Source organism: Heteronotia binoei, chromosome 3 (genome assembly GCF_032191835.1).
Source record: "Heteronotia binoei isolate CCM8104 ecotype False Entrance Well chromosome 3, APGP_CSIRO_Hbin_v1, whole genome shotgun sequence".
NCBI classification, from domain to species: domain Eukaryota; kingdom Metazoa; phylum Chordata; class Lepidosauria; order Squamata; family Gekkonidae; genus Heteronotia; species Heteronotia binoei.
In genome coordinates, this window is record NC_083225.1 from 139860675 (window position 1) to 139877021 (window position 16347).

The following is a 16347-nucleotide window of genomic DNA, read 5'->3' on the forward strand; positions in this document are numbered from 1 at the left end:
AAAGCAGCGCTTGGAGCAAGCTCGGTGATTGGCTGCATGGCAGGACAGTTTCGGATGCCGATTGGCTAACGACCGGCTTAGCTCCGATTGGCTAATTTTCTTCCTGAAATTTCAACTTCTTTAGCCGCCAAAGAGGCCTCTTGAAGCTTTCTGGTTTGAATGGATTGACTAGAGAGGAAAAGTGGAGGAAAGGTTGCGGGGAACACGTTGGGTTGGAGAAAGTAGTAACAGAGAAACAGGAGATGGTGTGAAGCTTTGGTCCCTGTGGAAGATACAAGGTAATCTATTTATTGTTTGAGGTCCCCCCCAAGTGGAACAACAGCTCCACTTATTTTTGTCTCCCCAATCCTTCTTTTTTAAAACATAAAGCAAAAATTGTATTCTTGTGAAATAACAATATGCCCTTAAATCTGAGAAAACGCATAATTACCACAGTCATTCAGATTTTCTTTTAAATTTGTTTGAAACTTCTTGTTTTGCACAAACACACACACAAAGACAACCTTTGTTCATACCAGGTAGGCAGCCGTGTTGCTGAAGAACTGTGCACACAAAAGTGCATACCTTGAATAAACTTTTGTTGGTTTTAAAGGTGCCACTGGACTCAAAATCTGTTCTTCACATACCATATTATTTTATATAATCTTTTTCTTCAGTATTCTCAGTTCTGTTTTGGTGATGTCATCTTTACCACATCAAAGTATGGAATGTCTGTAATAATTTAGCAGTGTTACACTTTCCTGCTTATTTTGGAATAAACCCAAGCAGGCTGTTTGGAATTGGAATTTAGTTCCAAAAAAGTTTATAGGGCTTTAGTAACCTAACAGGAAAAATAAAACTCTTTCTATTTAATTATAAAACCCTTTCTAATTGCCCCCATTCTCCCCACAATTGTGTTTATTATTTATCCACCTTTTTTCTTATCTGCCTCTCTGAAATTCAAAGCAATTACAGAATTGTAAAAACGTTAAAGGCCAGATTGCACTATAACAATGATGATATTAGACAGATGAAAAGCCAGTGACAAATAGTTTTTTTTGTTTTATTCTGATATGAAACTATCAAAAAGAAAAATAAGCTTTAACTGTGAAACTAATTTCTTTTAAAAACCCCTTCCTCAGTAATCTTACTGCAGTAGTCTATTTTTGAAAACCTTTAATAACTTGTATTTTCTTTTAATTACTGTAATATTTGAGATTCCTGTGATGTATTTTACTATTGTTGTTATTATGTAGTGCTATAAAGTGCTGTACTTATACTGTTTTATTTTTTCCTCTTTTCTTTGAAGTTATTGGAATTGGTATTTCATGTAAAATTACTCAGATTAGAGCGGGGTGATTGCAGTCCTGTGTAAATTCTTTAAACTATTCTTAGCAACTATGACAGTAAGTCTGCTTTGAAAGTAATACTGCGCTATAGCTAGGGCGGACAGCAAAAGTTATATGGTTACATCTCCCCGAAGTGTGACAGACTACACTTTTTAAGAGGCTTAGAAATGCTGTACCAACAACTAAAGGACTGTGAAGAGTTAATTCTTCACAGAGCCATGAGTGGCAGGCTGGTATAAGCAATCTGATTGGTTAGCATCAGTTGAGCAAAAAAAAAAAAAGTCTTGAGAGAGCTGGAGCTGAAGGGATTGAGTCAGATTCTTGCCTTAACTGAGAAGAGACATGCACTGAGACCGTCTGAAAACAGCACTAGCAGAAATAGGGTTTAGTGCTGGCAGAATCAGGTTTCTACTTTGACTGATCACAGTTTGAATTCAGCATTAGCTGAGAGCATTTTTAACACAAAGAACTGGGGGAGAGTTTGGTAAGGAAGTTTGGGTAGTAGAGAAGACTCCCATTCACGTCAAAGGAAAGAGGATAGATCTTCTAGAGAGATAGTATTTCCTACCCAGTCAAACAGTGTGGGTTATATCTGAAGAGTACAGAATTTTCTTCTGCCTTCTTCTCTAGCAACTGAGGCCGCAAAAAGTCTATGAGCAATCTTAAGTATCAGTAATTACTTGAATTGGATTGAATATAAATACTTAAATTGACTCGGATTATAATTGGACATATGTTAAAGAGACTATTATTTGGCTGCAATATGATCTGAACATAAATGAAATATATTCTAGAGGGATCTGTTCCTGTCGTTTGACTGCAATTGAAATGATAACATTTGAAATCTCAGCTGGAGCTGATTTGGAATGACGATTTAACAGGATTTTTAATCTACTTTTCAACTTGGATTAAGAGACTGGCTTGCTGACAGAGAAAAATGGCACTGCCAAGCGAAATGTCTTATAAAAAAGATATTCTATGGAATATTACTTCTCTGCAACAGGATCTTGGCTCATTAATGCAGCTAATTAGAAAGCAAATAGGTGCTCTTATGCTGAAAGCTAGTGAACTTCCAAATTTATAGGAGCTGAGTGCTAGAGAGACTCTGGTGATATCTGTGGAATTAGAATGGGAAAGTGATCTGCTCTGAAACGAACAAAAGAAGACCAAAATGGATCCCTATGGTGCACTTACAAAACAAGACCGGAAATTAAGATTGAGAGACGTTATGCTGAGAGGAAGAAATGGCATTGAATTCTTCCCATTATCGAGAGGGCAGGCCGCATTGAGAAGAGAGAAGGTGCACCCTGGCCAGCGAATTAAGATGTGGAAATCTTTCGAGAAGAAGGATTCTTGAACTTTTTTTCCTTTTTGTGGATAGTTGGATATGGAACTCTCAATAAGAACTGACATGCGATTTTAAAAGGCAAAGTGCGATGGCTGGGTTACACTAAGTTGGTTTCCTCTGGTGTAATATAGATATAGAAACTAAAGAAATCCAAAAGTTTTTAAATTTTGGGAAGGATTCCTGAGTTCTGGTTTTCTTTGTGGGTAAATACATATGGAATTATTAATAATGAATTGATATGTGATTTTAAAAGACCAATGGAGATTCTAAGGAAGGGTATTGCTAAAAGTTTAGTTAAAAATACAGTTAATTTGGATCAATGCTAAAGAGTGCAGACAACACATTTATTTTTACATAGCAGATTTAGTCTTAGTATGTTTATTTGGTGAAATTGCTCATAATGATACAAGAGTTGGATTAATTGTTAAAAAGGCAGATAGCATAATTATTTTGCAATTTGGTAGATCTGTTTCCAATATGCCCCTTTGGAGAAACTGTTTATACTGAGATAGACAAATTATTATGTTGTATCTTTTTTAATTTGTTAAGGAGAAAGATATGATTTTTATGTGCTTATTTTAATAAGGATATTGTTAAACCAACACATTAGTTTGTGCTTATAACATGGTTAAGCTAAACTAGACAGCTTTGTGTTGAGATGGCTTTAAATTTTTTGCTTTATATATTTGTGTTCAAGAAAAATTGTTTAGATTTATATTGCTAGTATCAGCTTAGTAAAAATTTTCTATTATGAAAGATGGTAAAATATATGGAGAATTTTATACTTGCAGGCAGAATGATCTGGGTATCTTATTTGGAGGTAGAATTATAATTGATATATTTGTACTTTTTTCTGTTTCTGTTTTTCCCACTCTGTTAATGCCCTTTCCCCCCTTTTATGTATCTTTGCTTTTGCTTTTCTTTTTTGTAGTTAAAACCAATAAAAATTATAAAACAGAGAAGATAAATAAAATCTTTTAATAGTTTTGAATTTTAAAAGCTTCTCAAGTGCCATTTTCAAGGGTTTAAGTTAAAGGACTATCCTATCCCTTCCCTCAGGTTCCTATATTGAACAAATAGTCAAAATATATCTTACTGACACTGACTGGGTGGGACAGGGTGAGACAAAGTTTCTTCAGGGGAGAAGAAAAGCATGTTACCAGGGTTGCACAGTCATTGAGGGGGCAGAAACAGAAGGGAAATTTAGCCTTTGAGGGAGGGAAGTGGAAGGAGTCCATCATACACAGCTATGCTGGTGAGCCTGATAATCATATCTAATTCTAAAGTTGTGGCACCATTGTGGATAGTAGCATTGATGCAAAGGGCCAAATCTGAGCGGGTACTGCATACCAAAATATGCCTTCTTCCTTAACCCCCATGTTGGGGTACCACAGAACAATAAGGTTGGAAAGGCAGCCAAAATAATTCCCACATTCTTGTAAGGCTTCAGGTGCTATTTTGGGTTGCTTTAACAAACCAACCTGAAGTGAGGCTCCAGTTCTTTTTGGGTAGGCTGCCATCCTAGGACTAGGTACACCTGATGACAGTCTAAGAGCTGTGTATTCTGTAGACAGGCCTTGTTACACAACTGGAGCCATGCAAATTGTTGGGTTGCTATGGTCACAAAAAAAAACCCCACACAAAAAGAATTTGGCTGACATTTTGGGTGGTAGCAATTAGACCAGAGGCCAAGGTGGTCTTGCAATTTAGGAATGCCAATGACAACACAGTGAGTGAAGTACAGATATTGCTCCAGGCCAGTGGGACCAAGTCTGAGGTGTAGAACACTCAGGAAGACAACTGTCTCCAGTCCAGGAAGACTTAATGGTGACTACAATGTCTCTTTAAAAGAAATGTGACTTAAGATTGTCACAACCATACTGTTTTATTAGCTTCAATGGAGCTTAGTCTAATTTGAGATGAACTGGGACCCATATTTTTAGTTTCATGTCAGATATTTCTAGTCACTCTACCAAATGGTATATATATTGAAAATTTCACACACACACATGCACTTGCATAGAAATAATTATCTTTTGTTTTCCTTTAGGCCCCCAAATTTTGTGCGTAAGCTTTCCCCCCATAGGTTGAATATAGAAATCACCAGTGATTTCTAGTTTAAATTATGCTTTAATAGATAATGTATTGTTCGTGCAAGCCTTGACTTTGAAAAAAAGCCAGGCTTGGAGCCATGAACATGACATTGCAGGGTGTGACATGGACCAAACCTCTTGAATGCTATTGTAACCCAGGTATTGTAGTGAAGCCCTTGCTACATGAACCTTATAGAAGCATTCAAAAACTGCAAAGCTTTAACATGTGATCTGTATTGTATTCTGATGTGCCCATAAATTCTCCAGTAGTGTTAGCTTATGATAATCTCAGATATATATTTTTATCATAGAATATGCTTGATGCTTTAACTGTCACTTCCAGAAAATCCCTTGTATTTCTAATTTAGTAACCTGATCACAGATGATCATTTTTTTTAATAAGTAAAAGGCATGGTGTTTTGGAAAGAAGCCCAGTCTCTTTAGACTGAGGGTTCTCATACGTTGCCAAAACATTTGAGGGTATTGTTTTCACTCAGACATGAATGATTGTTATGCCCACCATACAGACAAAGGACAACGCCTGTTTCAGAACTAAATTCCATTGAAATGAAATATCTATAGCACTGCTGGGTTATGAATGGATTAACATAATTTTGCTACTGTATAGAAAGAACTATTAAAATAGAACTGAATGAAGAAAGCATTGCTCACTGTAGATAGCATGACTGAAAAAAGGATCAGGATCAGACCTCACAGCATTTCAAAATCACTTTAAAATGATGGCAGTGTCCTTGTGGTAGCCATAGATATGCCAGCTTGTCTAGTGTGACCCAAAGAAGTGGCACTTCCTGTTCCTCCAGCAAGCAAGTTAGAATTGTGGATGGTCCTAGTTCACGTGTGTCAAACATGTGGCCCAGGGGCCGAATCAGGCACCTGGATGACTCCTATCAGGCCCCCAAGCAACTGGCTGTCATCTGCTTCCTTCTCCCCATCTCTTGCTGCCTTCTGCGTAACAGCTTGCTTTGCCAGGCTTGCTCAATTGCACAAGAGCTACAGAGCAATCTCTGTTTTCTCCATTGGTTGAGGCTCCTCCCTTGGGAAGAAAGGGGGAAAGGCAGAGCTCGTTTTTCCAGGCTTTCTCAATCGCATAGCAGAGTTACTGAGCCAAGTCTCTCTTCCTTCTATTAGCTGTGGCTCCTTCCCCACCAGTCCCCTGGGGAAGAAAGGAAAGAGCCACAACTTCCTTTGTCCTGTTCCCTGGATCCCATGGGAAAAATACAAAAAAAGCACCTTTAAGACCAATGAGTGTTAATGTTTTAAGCATGTTTTAAGGGTTTTTAAAAATATTTAATTGTGTTTGCCTATGTCCTTTAAAAGTTGATATCTCTGCAACCTAATCTTAAATAGGTACACACATGGCCTGGCCCATCATGGCCCAGCCCAACCTGACATGGCCCAGCCCAACAAGGTCTCATTTATATCAGATCCGACCCTCATAACAAATGAGTTCAACACCCCTGTTACCTAGTCACCTTTGTCACAGGTTTGTTTTTGCCTTTTGCTAAATCCAACAAATAGAAGACGTATTGCTATGCTGTGAGATTTACCCCTGACTGTAGCACAGTTATGTATCAAGTGGCCCTCAGTCTTGAAAAGAGATAATATACCATGTACAAAATGGAATTCTTGGTGTTATGGAATATCTAGGACTGGGATATCTGAAGAACTGTCTTCTCCCATAGGTTCCTGCTCAGGAATTAAGATCACAAGGAGAGGCCCTTCTGACCGTTCCACCAATCGAAGTAGGACTGGTCCAGAACTTATCTTCTTATGTAGGATGGCAGCCAGAAAATGTTTGCAAGATGCATTGTAGATTTAGGCTCATTTGAGAATAAGAGACCCATCTCTTGCAAAATGCTCAGAACCTTCTCTGGAGTCTGCATGTCTGACAATTCTAGAGCAGTTTATGTGGAAACTGAGCCAACTATTTCCTGGCAGCTTTCAAAGCATGAGTAAGGAGATGTAACTTTAGAAGAGGCCCTCATTTAATCCTGTCAACAGTCCTGTGGCTAGATTAGGGTGAGAGAAAGTGGTTCACTCAGTGTTAGCCAATGAGCTTTAGGACAGACAAGGGCTTGAAACTGAATCACTCACACCCATAGCTGCATGTCATGACAAAAATGATGTGGTCACATAAGTTTCATTCTTGAAATAAAGAGCCAGACCTTTGGAAATAACACAAGCTTGGCTATAAAGGACAGCTGTAGTGTTAACCATTGAGGAATTGCTTTTGACATTGATAGCCATGGTATCTGTGCCCCAAAATTTATCATTTGCGTTTAGAAATTGTACTGATGTTAGCCATGCATGATGCTTCTTTTGCTGACCATTCCCGTCATTTAGATTCTAGCTTCCACTTGTGAGCAAGTAGTTTGATGGGAGGCAAAGGGACACACACACACACACACACACACACACACACACACACGGTATGATTCTGGATCACCTTGTTCTAATATGAGAGGGCTCTGGAATGAAACACTTCAATTTTCTGAGGAGGTTTGCTTCAAAGTGGTTTGCAATTAAAATCTGTTGCATATTAAAATAAAGACCATTGATGCGATGTATGGTTTCATTGTTTGGGGGGTTTTTTGTCAGTAGAGATGATGGTATTAGAAACCTAAAGATTCTTGGGTCTTGTACAATACTTCCATAATTTTTATGAGCAAACATTTAAAGTTGAATTGAAAGTCAGTCTATCTCTCCCCCCACCCCACCCCAGATACAATAACATAACATGCATGAACATGTCAGGTTACATATGCACATGGTGAAGCCAGAGAAAAGGGGTGAAAAGTGTCCCCTCCCCACTGTTTCTACTGGCAAAACAAGAGAGAGGGAAACTGGAAACTTCCCTCCACCCCAGTAGTGCTCCTTTACAGTCCTGAAAGAACAAGAGATTTTAAGGTGAGCTCCTCCAGTATACATCGGACTAAAACTTGTTGACTGTCAATCTTGTTGGAAGGGCATCAGCCACAATGAACATGTCTTTGAGCCACACAAGAGTCCAGTCATGTATCTGTGACCCAACACATGTCAGGCATAGCATGTGGTTATGGTCTCACTCTTTCTGTATAAATGATAGAGAGAGCACCACAAGTGCAGATAGGCACTCTGTAGGATGACAGGTGTTGATCAGATGAAATATTACCCGCCACATATCAAAAGAATTCTATTTCTTGTGACATGCGATTCAAGTTTGTTTGTATCCTCCCTACTTCCTCCTTCTGTGCCAGCTGCCATTGAGAAATGACTTTAATGAAATTCTTTCTGATTCCTGAATGTGAAATAAAAGTAGAAGGAGGGATTTGAGTAGGTCAACAAATGTTTGCATATACAGTAGGCTGAATATTATCATGCCTTGATATTCAAAGGTGCTGCCCTATTGGTTTGACTGCAAATTGTGTGCTTCTAGGAACTAGTACCTGTGACAAAAGAATACTAATGTTTCTGAATTAATATAGCTAGATGAGAGTTAGGTTCTGAGCACAGAATTCCAGGAGCATGCCAGATTGACAGGAACCCATGGTGGCCACGTGGGGGACAGAAGGATTTGATAGCATGTCAACTTGCTCTTATGTGAGCAGAGAACAGATCTTTGTAAAGAAGCAGTTTAAATTCTGGAAGAATCAGAAAGAAGCAAACAAAAACTGCTATGTGTTGGCTAAAGCATCTCTCTCCCCCTCTGGGTTTTCCTGCATGGGTTTTGTTGTTCTTGGTTCTGGTTCTGATTTCTGCACAGTTTTGTGCCCTTTTTCCCACTTCATTTTCATTCGCTTCCCTCCACCCCCAGTTCTTTTTAGACCATTTTTATCTCAATCTTTTTTCTGATAGCCAATTTTTAATCACCTTTTCCCTCATGCTTAATGTTTCTTTTGGTTTTCTTTGTCCTGCCCATCCCTCCAGCCCACTTTTTAGTGACTGGAGTGTAATTGTAATCAAATTAATCCCTCTCCCCCACCCATGTGCTGGAGATAATTGCTTTTTTTTAATACGTCCCTTGCATTGTTATATGAATATATAATTATAATGTTAAGTTTAGCAGGTTTTCTGAATTTATAGCTTCCTTTTAAAAGAAAGCGAGTCTTTGCCTTTTTTCTTCATGGATATGTGCCTTTTTTGTTATAACTCCGCAAGGGAAGATATTGGAGACTTCCTTTTTTTTTTTTGTAAACCAATTTTTATTGTTTTTGCAATATATTGAGAAAAAATTCATCAATCCTGCACTTAAAATAATCAACCAATACACTACAAAATTTCCTCCCTCCCATCACCTCTATTTCATGACCTCCGCCGGTATTTAAAATATAGAAAAAACAGCATAAAGGTAAAATTCAAAATTATAGAATCTTCACTAAAATCAAATATCAATGTTTACAACTACATCTTCCCATTAAAAATTCAATTAGTATTATCAAAAGCCACTAAGTGTCTCTTCACTTTCCATTGTTTTTCAACATAATTTTGTAATTTTTCCCATTCATCTTTGAAGTTCTCTAAATTACATTCTTTTAAGATTCTAGTAAGTTTGTCCATTTCACTCCAGTTTAGTACTTTTAAGATCCAGTCGCATTTCTCTGGTATTTTATCTTGCTTCCACATTTGCACATACAATGTCCTCACAGCTGAAAGCAGATACCACAACAATGTCCTATCTCACTTCGGAAAGCTTTCCATTTGTAATCCCACCAGAAAGACATCTGGTGCTCTCTTGATACTGTAGCCCAAGATTTTTGAAATCTCTTGTTGAATCGTATGCCAAAATTGTTTCGCCTTTTCGCAAGTCCACCACATCTGGTAGAAAGAACCTTCATGTTTTTTACACTTCCAACACCTATCTGAAGCTTGATTATTCATTTTTGCTAGTTTCTTAGGTGTCATATACCACCTATACAACATTTTCAAACAGTTCTCTTTTATATTATAACACGTCGATATTTTCATAGAGTTCTTCCATAGGTGTTCCCACATCTCCATTTGTATTTCTTTATTAATATTTATTGCCCATTTTATCATTTGAGGTTCCACCACTTCGTCTTTTGTAGACCATTTCAATAGCAACTTATAAATCCTTGAGATCAACTTTTCATCTTTGCCCAACAGCATTTTTTTTTCATTTCTGTTTGCTCACGCCTTATACCTGTCTTTCTGATGTCATTCTCTACTAAGCTTTTAATTTGTTGCAGTTGATACCAATTACATTTGTCCTGCAAGTCTTCAACCGGTTTCAATTCCACCTTGCCTCCCTGGATTTTTAGCAGTTGTTTATATGATAACCATTTTTCTTCCTGTGGATCTGAAGACAATTTTATAACTTCCGTTGGCACAATCCAAAGTGGTTTTCTCTCATCACCATATTTATTAAATATATTATATTTTTCCAAGTGTTCAACAAGTTCCTCCGTATGTAATGATGTGAGAAAAATCCATCCATCTTCTCCTTTCCATAATACATATAGGCATGCCAACCAAAAATATTTTCATGGCCTTCTAGTGCCAATAATTTTCTATTAAGCAAAGTTATCCAGTCTTTGATCCATACCAAACAAACTACATCATGGTATAACTTTAAATCAGGCAGTTGGAAGCCACCCCTTTCTTTCACATCTGTCAAAAATTTTATTTTGATTCTAGGTTTTTTACCCGCCCATACAAATTCTGAAATCCTTTTCTGCCAGAGATTAAATTGTTTCTTGTCTTCACTATTGGAATAGTTTGAAAAAGAAACATAATTCTTGGTAGAACATTCATTTTAATTGCAAATATCCTCCCCAGCATGGACAAATTCAGTTTGTTCCACTTTAACATGTCTTCCTCAATTTTCTTCTTCCTCAAAGCTTTCATAGTTGTTCTTATATACGATTATATATCTCATCGTAATCTCCACACCTAAGTATTTTACTTTTGAGGTAACTTCACATCCAGTAATGCTTTGTAACTCTTTCTGTTTGCTTAATGACAAATTCTTACATAGGATTTTCGATTTTTCTCCGTTTATATGGAAGCCCTCCAGCTCTCCATACTCTTTAATTTTATTAAACAGCAGGGGCATCACTTGTAGTGTATTTTCATTAATAAACATCACGTATCTACAAAAGCCCTATATCTATAGGAAAAACCTTTCAGTTTCAGCCCCTCTATTTCTTTATCCTCTTTGATTTGCATCAGCAAAATCTCTAAAGTCATTATGAATAGCAACGGAGATAGAGGTCATCCTTGCCTTGTACCTTTGCTGATTATCATTTGTTCTGTCCAATCTGCATTCACACAGAGTTTAGCTTGTTGTTCTGTATAGATTGCCTTGACCATTCTTATAAAATCATCTCCTAATTCCAATTTCTCCATCACTGCAAACATAAAGTCCCAATTAAGATTGTCAAAAGCTTTTTCAGCATCAGCAAAGAGTAAAGCTACCTCTTTTTCTGGATATTTCTCATAATATTCTACAATGTCTATTACTGTTCTAATATTGTCTCTTATTTGCCTTTTGGGGAGAAAACCTGCTTGCTCCTCTTGAATAGAAATGTTCAAATGCTGTTTGAGTTGTTCTGCTAGTATCCTAGCAAATATTTTATAGTCATTATTAAGTAATGAAATCGGTCTATAATTTTTGACATTCGTAGCATCTCTATCCTCTTTCGGTATCAATGAAATAACTGCTTCCTTCCATGTATTTGTCTAATACTGTTCATCAATTTTTGAAGTTTTGGTACTAGTATTTCTGCCAGAAGATTATAAAATTTTGCTGAAAAACCGTCAGGACCTGGAGTTTTACCTAATTTCATTAAACTGATTGCTGCTTCAATTTCTCCTTTTTCAATTGGTTCATTTAAAGTTTTTTCCATACTGTCTTTTAAGGGGTTCGCTTTTATTCTTTGCGAATACACTTCTATTTTTTCTTTATTTACTTGTTGACCTTTAAATAATTTAGCATAATCTTTGTAGAATTCCCTTTTAATTCTGGCTTGATCCACAATGTCTTTACCTTCCGATATAATTCTATTTATAAATTTTTTCTCCCTTTTTGTCTTCATTTGCCACGGCAAATATTTCCACGGCTTGTTAGCACCTTCGAAGGATTTCTGCTGTAGCCATTTTAGGTTCCATTCCACCTCTTTATTCAGTAAATGTCTCAGTTGACTCTGTAAAATTGTCATCTCCCTCAATATTTTCTTTTTCCCCGGTCTATTTTTCAGTTCTTTTTCTTTTTTACCTATTTTTTTTTGTAAATCCAACAATTGTTTTTCTTTATCTCTTTTGTCTTTGTTGTTCAATGTAATCGATATTCCTCTCATTACAGCTTTATATGCATCCCACGCGGTCTGAATTTGAATGTCCTGATTTTCATTTATTTGGAAGAAAGCTTTGGTTTCTTTTTCAAGAGATGTCATTATTTCTACTTTTTGCAATAAATCTTCATTTAGCCTCCATTGCCTCACCTTTTTCCTCTCTTTTGCTAACCACATTAATGGATTATGGTCTGCACCTATTTTCAGAAGAATCTCTATTTTATTTGTAATAAGCCCCAAATCCTTAGTAGACCCTAACATATCAATTCTTGAGAAGGAGTTGTGCCTTGCTGAAAAGAAAGTATAATCATGCATGTTAGGGTTAAACTTTCTCCATACATCTTCCAAGCTTTCTTGCTTTACTGGTTCAAAAAATGACTTTGGCAGCTTGCCATCTTTATTTTTTTTTGTTTCCAGATCTATCCAAAGAATTCTTAATAGTTCCATTAAAATCTCCCATTAGCATTATTTGATCATATGTCACTTGATCTAATTGTTGCATAATGTCTTTTAAAAAACCATCTTTTGCCCCATTTCAGGCATATAGTCCCAGTAACAAAGTTCTTTTCTCATTCATCAGCACCTCCACTACAACAAATCTGCCTTCACTGTCCCTAAAAATCAGCTTAGGCTCCAAATCTTTTTTGATATAGAAAACCACTCCCCTTTTTTTTCTTTAGCTAATGAGAAAAATTCTTCACCCAAAGATTTATTCCATAAAAATGTATACTCCAATTGCTTGATATGTACTTCTTATAGACAAACTATATTACATTTTTGTTTTTTAATCCAATGAAACGTTGTTTTTCTTTTTTGCAGTGAATTAAGTCTATTTACATTCCAAGAATTTGTAATCCATAGTTATTCATCAATTATTCTTTATCTCCAAATTCTTTATTGTCCGCAAAAACCTCTCCATGCCTTGAGTATCTATTATTGTAATTCTCAGTCTTTTATACTCAAAGCTAAGACCTTCAGGTAAGATCAATCTATATCTTATTCCCTTCTCTCTTAGCTTGTCTGTCAGTTTCTTAAACTGTCTTCTGTCACTTATGACCTTCCTTGGCAGCGCCTTTGTTATTCTTACTGCTTTCCTCCACTACCATTGGATTTTCAAATTGTTGACTTAAAATCCTTCCCACCATGTCTCTTGTAGTAAATTTTACTACCACATCCATTGGTAACTTGCGCTTTCTAGCAAATTCAGAGTTGACCCTATAAACATAATCACACAAATGTCCCATCACCTCAGGGTCATCTCCCATAAACTCAGCAATGATTGTTGAAATGTACTTAAGTCTTCTTGGTCTTTTTTCAGGCATACCTCTTAAGTGAATCATGTTTTCCATTAGCTTACAGTCTTTTGTAATATTGCTTTCTCCTGCATCTTCTTAATAGTAGCATCTTGGTCCTTAACTTTAGCTTCTATCTCCTGTGTCTTCTGTGCTGTTGCTTGTGACACTTTTCTGAGATCATCAATCTCTTTTTTAATCTCTTTCTTGACTTCCTCAGCACTGGAGTTTATTTCTTTAGTTAGTTTCTTCTCACTTCGTTATTAGATCTTTCATCACCTTCACCAGTCTTGCCTCCATAGCATCCAGTTGTTCTTGAACTTGTTTGGCCATTTTTCCTTCTCCCACAGAGGCTGCTCTCAGACGTGGAAGCCTTGGTCCCAATTTCTGGTCAGACATCACAGTCCTCCCATTGCATATAATGGGTTTTTGGGTTGACTTCACCAATCAGCAATCCAATGACAGAGTTCAATAGATTAGAGCATGCCCTTTCCAACAAGCCTAAAATTGCCTTCCTCTGAGCTCCCTAGCTCAAGATATTAATTTTTAAAGTTCTTAATTTTTTTCAAAATGGCGGCCGCGATTTTTCCAAGCCCCTTTTTAAAAAAAGTTTTCGTTTTTCCAATAGCCCTTATAATTTCAACCATATAGTCCAGATTGTTTTACCTTTTGGGATGATTCATGTTGGTTTTATAATTTTTTAAAGTCCCGTTCAATTTTAAAAATGTAAAACCTTTGACCCTTCTTTAATGGCCACTGATGTTTCTCTATGATTTCTGGCTCTAGAGAAGACCCAGATGCTTAAAAATTTCTCCTCTTTCAGTGTTTACTTCCAGACTCTCTGGTCGTGAAGTCTTATTCTCAATGGTTGATAATCCCACGATAGTTATAAAACGTCAATTCCTGTGTCATCTTGAGAATCAGCAACTGTTATGTCAGGGGTTTTTTTGTTCAAAGCCACAGGTATTTCAAACATCAGTTATTTTTCTGCACTTTTCTGCTTATTTTTCACTCCAAAAACTCCAATTTTACCCCCTTCCACTTCTTGACTTTATGCTCTTACAGTTAGTTCCAGATCTTAAATCTTTTATTTTAAAAGTCTTATTTTAGTCCCGGACTGATAAAGATCTTTTACCTTAATGAAAGTCTATTCTTCTTTATACGGTTCACTTCACCTTCAGATGTTATTGTAGTCCATAAAAAGTTGGCGTCTTGGTGAATTTATGTCAATTTAATGACTCCGGAGATCCTTTGTAGATGATGAAATGCAATTCTTCATCAGGGATTCTTCAAAGCCGAAAAGGAACCCGCTGGGATCCCTCGTCAGCCAAAGTAAGACCCCTCAAAATTCTTCAAGCATGTCTTAGACAGTTTCCTTACTGGAAAATGTAGGCAGCAGGCGTTGGAATCACCTTTTATGCCCAAAACAAAGGCTCCGGTCTGCTCCTCCTAAAAGAAGCAGGTCAGTTCGCCATCTTCCAACTCCGGAAGTCCGAGACTTCCTTTAAAAAAAAAAAATGAAAACTGGGAATTCAGAGAACATGCTAAGCATTACAATGGTATATTGATATAATGATATTTTATTGCTTTTTTAAAAAAAATGCAGCTATGATATCAAAACACTGATATAAGTACGCACAAGGGGAGGTGGGAGGGTGCTGTGATGCCACTGATGATGGCAGCACCCTCCCTTGAAAATCCTGATTATTTAAAGCATGAAGAAAATAAACTGACTCCACAACTGTGGGCATGCAGAAGGAGGGCAGACATGTGGAAGAATCATGCCCAAACTGATTTCCAACCAACTCTCAAGAAAATCAAGAGTAAGCGGAGCATATGGAAAAGCCTTTCTGTCTGTCTCTGGGGATCTGATCTAGGATAACCAATAAGCTGTTCTATAGGAACCCCTTTTTGTTTTCACCTGTATAAATGTAATTAAATTAATACAGCAACATGTCATTAGTCTTCAATGTTTTCTTTTCCAAAGCAAACCAATCCAAGTAGTGTCCTGGAACTTGTAACCAATTCAAGTACTGTCCTGGAACTTGTATATTGCAGAAAGAAGACAAAAAACAGTTTAGCTTTGGACTGACAGACCTTACATCCCAAACAACCAAGGGCATCTCTCTTAATTATAGAAACATTGCACTACTGTATTGTCTGCGTTTAACTAAATGCACGAGCAACAATTTCAACAGTTAAGTGTGTCAAGGCATGCTGATAACTGAAAAGGTAATCCTAGACCAGCTAAAGTTAGTTGAGATTAACTTAAATCCCATTTCTTTCTATGGGATTTAGTCCTGATTAACTTGTTCTGCTGGTTTCAATGGGATTTAAGGCATGATAAATAAATCAGACTTGTAGTTACTTGGGACCATTTGCTGTGATGATGAAAATGCACTTTGCAACAGCTCAGGGACACTTTCATGTTCCAGAGTGGTGTCCTAGCAATGTAAGAAGATTATTTGTATCCTTAGCACACCCTGTCACTGAAATGCCACTTCTGTCACAAGAAGCTCTGGACAAAGCAGTGCCTCTCTGTCAGCTCCATTTATAAGCTGTGTTACTGTACTATGGCTCTTTGCTCTTAGTTCGGCTGAGGTCAGCTAGAGGGCAACTCAAACGCCTGGAGCAGGAGCAGGTGTGGGTTCCATTAACCCACAGAAAATCCATAATCATGCAGGTCAGAAAGTCAATATTTCTGTTCATCCAGATAGGCCTTGCTCTAAAATGTTCAAAACTGCAGTATCAATACTCTAAATAAATTCTAGAACAAAAGCTGACAGAGATGTAACTGTAAAAGAGAGCAAGAGTCTCTGGTAGCACCTTAAATACTAACAAAATTTGTGGCAGGGTAGGAGCTTTTTTGAGTCATGGCTCACTTCTTCAGGGATGTAACAGGCCTTGGGAAAGCAAGCCGTCTATAAGATGATGTTTGCATATTATCACTATTACCAGGCTTATGTTTGCATATTA